This window comes from Gossypium arboreum, chromosome 6 (assembly GCF_025698485.1).
Source record: "Gossypium arboreum isolate Shixiya-1 chromosome 6, ASM2569848v2, whole genome shotgun sequence".
Classification (NCBI taxonomy): Eukaryota; Viridiplantae; Streptophyta; class Magnoliopsida; order Malvales; family Malvaceae; genus Gossypium; species Gossypium arboreum.
Genome location: NC_069075.1, coordinates 20,587,969 through 20,591,682, shown reverse-complemented (window position 1 = coordinate 20,591,682; position 3,714 = coordinate 20,587,969).

Below are 3,714 nucleotides of genomic sequence, written 5' to 3'. Positions count from 1 at the left end.
TATAAGATCTTAATAATATTTATGCCAATTATCATCATGTTAATTGTATGTTAAATGTTGGTTTATGATGCCTATTATTTGCATGGGAACTTACTAAGCTATATAGCTTACTCCCATTTTCTTTCCCTTGTCTTATAATGTCACCAAGCTAGCTCGGGGATCGGAGACTGTCGGAGATCCACTCACACTATCAACTGATTATTTTGGGTACCAATGAATTCAACATTTTGAGTAACGGCATGTATATGATTTGGTTATTTTGTTATGTGTCATAATTGAATTGGCCTAATGTGTTGGCCTATATTGGTTGGTAAATTATTTTGTAAATGACCATTGAAATTGGCTAATATTGGTTTAAGTATTTATGCATATGATGATGTTTTCATGGATGTGGAAATTTGCATGGTTTAAGTTGATAAGTATGTGATGATTGTATGTGGTAAATGGTAGCATGTGAATGATGTGTGGATGTCTTGATTGTGGCTGAATTGGTTGAATGTAATTGCTTGGATTAGTGTTATGTTTTGTTGTGTAGGCGTGTGCATAAAAGGGTGACAAAATGGATTGGTAAATAGCCTTGTTTTTGTCTACACGGGTAGACACACGGGCGTGTATCTAGGCCGTGTGTGACACACGGCTTGTCCAATGGGCATGTGGTCCGGCCGTGTGTCCCCTACACCTTAATTGTTGTAAAAATAGAATGCTTAGAATTGAGCAAATGAGTAGAGACACAGGCATGTGTCTCAGCCATGTGGATGACACGGCCTCAGGCACGGGCGTGTGCCTTGGACGTGTGAAGTCTGAACCTATTTTATGAAAAATTATAATTTTTAAATTGACCACATGGCCTAGCACACGGGCGAGTGACTTGGTCGTGTGTCTTCAATTTGTTCTTGGGTGACAAACAGAGAGTTACACTGGTTAGGGACAAGGGCCTGTGTGACCACACGGCCTGCCCACATGGGCATGTCTTAAGCCACACGACCGTGTGGCTCTTAAAGCATGAAAATTTTTTCTATGTGTTGTGAAATTTTCTAAAGCTCTCGATTTAGTCCCGAACCGCTTCCAATGTATGTTTGGGACCACGTAGGCTCGTTTTAGGGACGAAATGAATATATATGAAAAGTTTTAAATTTGGATGAAAATTTACGTCTCGATTTTGTATGATTGCTTATGTATAAGTTCGGTAATGCCTCGTACCCTATTTCGGCGTTGGATACGGGTGAGGGGTGTTACAACTGCCAATAAAGAAACCTATGGCGATGCATAGAATACATAGCATGGAGCAAGAAAATAATATCTTATACATTGACTTCTCCTTCTTGATAACTTTCATTTTTTGCTTCATGATCATCGTTTTGGTCCTTAATGCTAGTTCTCCTTCAACACCACAAACTGGTCTACCTCCTTTAACCTCACTATCAACACCATTACTGCTACCATTATGGCTACCATCAAATCTAACCAAATCCATAACCTTCTTTCTAAGTGCTAAATTCTCCTTTGAAAGATTTCGTTCATTGTCATGCAATTAACATAGTAATTCAGTCGCACGATCACACATTTGCCTATTGTACTACTTAAAAAAATCACAACCACCGTCCTACAAACAAACCCTAGATGGATGACAACAAAAAATTTTAAATCATAAACCCTCAATCTAGGGAAATTTTTGAAATAATCCAAATTGAGCTGGAGTAGCAAATAAAATTCTTCACTTACCCAAAAATCTAAACAACCATAAAATCTCTTCCCCGGATTTAAATCGCTTCATAAAGTGTCTCTTGGACCTAACTTCTTGCAGTAACATTTTATTGATTCCCTATCGTATTAACATTTTATTGATTCCCCATCGTATACATACTCCCTCTGTGATGAAGTAACAATATTTGAATATCTAAACTAGCTAATTGAACTATGTGATTCAGATTTGAACAAATTTCCTGAATCCATGATTTCAGATGAAAAGGAAGAAGAAGAACAACTTCCTAGGGTTTATGGTAAATTGAGACAATGAGAGAAGAGGGATTTCGATCCGAGTTTATTAAAAGATAATGGTTTCTTGAAGATTGAAGATTGCTGAAGGATTTTAATTGTAATAATTTTAGGGATTTTCACGATTTGGGAATAAGGGTTAGGGATTTAATGATGTGTTTTAATTTTACCTACAATTATTTTTTTAAATTCATATTTATTTCTTTTTATTGACACATCATCTTCAACCTCGTATGCTACATAAGCTACTTTGTTAGCAGGGCTTGACTGAAGGTCAACTCATGTCTACCATTAAAACTGGGATGATTTCTAGGAAAATTGTAACGTTGAGGGCACCAATAAAAAAAAAGGGTTAAAGGCTCAAACCCAAAAACCCTAATTGTTGAGGGTATTTTTGATAATTATGCCTAAAATTTTCAATGTACCTAATACTTTCTTTCCATCTATATAAAATGGTAAAGGTTAACAAGTTTCCAATTATCTCAACATAATGGGTTCTTTTCTCAATCTTTGATTCACATTACATATAATTTCATCCTAATTTCAAAAAGCAATAAACGTTAATAAAATCCTATGTCCAGGCCAAAAAGCTTCTAAGAGACTCACCTAATTATCAACTTAAAATATAACTTACCCAGCCCCCATAATCAAAATCTCTTAACCTAAATAACCATGTAATATTCTCAATTAAAATTGTACTTGAAGTTGCAAGATTTTAAAATTGTGAGTGAATATAACTTTGCGATATTTATGATAAGTTCTCAATTAAAATTATATTGGAGAATATTATTGATGAGACCTTGTTAGAGAAAACGTTTCAACTTTTATGCTTCAAATATGATCCTATAGTAACAATATTGTGATTTTTAAGAAATTAATATTTTGTTACTTATGGTTAAATAAAATAACAAGCTATTAAATAAAAAATCATAAAGCCTGATGTATTAGATTTGCTCTATTCCCAGAAGCGAATGTAACAATGTATAAAGACATAATATTTGATGTGGATGTAGTAAGTGGCTATTTAATATCATAAAAGGGATGATGATCATAATTCTTCTCACCACCAGAAGTGGAAAAATGAAGATAAATAATAAAAATAGCAAGAATTCCTAAGATAACTCTTTAAAGAGTGAATATAACTTACATTATCAATATGGTATGAAAGGTCATTGGTTGCATGCTTGTCGTACATCTAAACATTAAGTATAAATTGCATTTTATGTGGATTGTGCTTAATTATTGGATTTCTTACTATTAATAATTCTTCTCAGCACTAGAAGTGGAGATATATATAAATAATAAAATAAGAGTTCTCAGTATAACCCTTCAAAGAAGAGAGGTAATTTATGAAAGTCATTGGTTATGTACCTTTCGTACATCTAGAAATTTTATTATTCAATTAATATTTATTAAAGGAAAGGAAATATATGTCCCGTAGACAATACGACAATGCATACTATTCTTAGAGATAATAAGCTTATTTCTTGTTTGATAATGAATTAACCAATCTTTGGTGGTACAAAATTAATTTAAGGCTACAGAAGAGCTAATATATTGTTACCCTATAATTAATGTGGTAATGGAACATGTTGATATTTCACAGTACAATATTAATTCAATGCTCCAGAAAAGCTAATACACTGTTATCAAAAGAAGCAAAGCAATAATTAATACACTATGTTCTAGTCAATCTCAAATGAATTTTTTTGTTTTAAA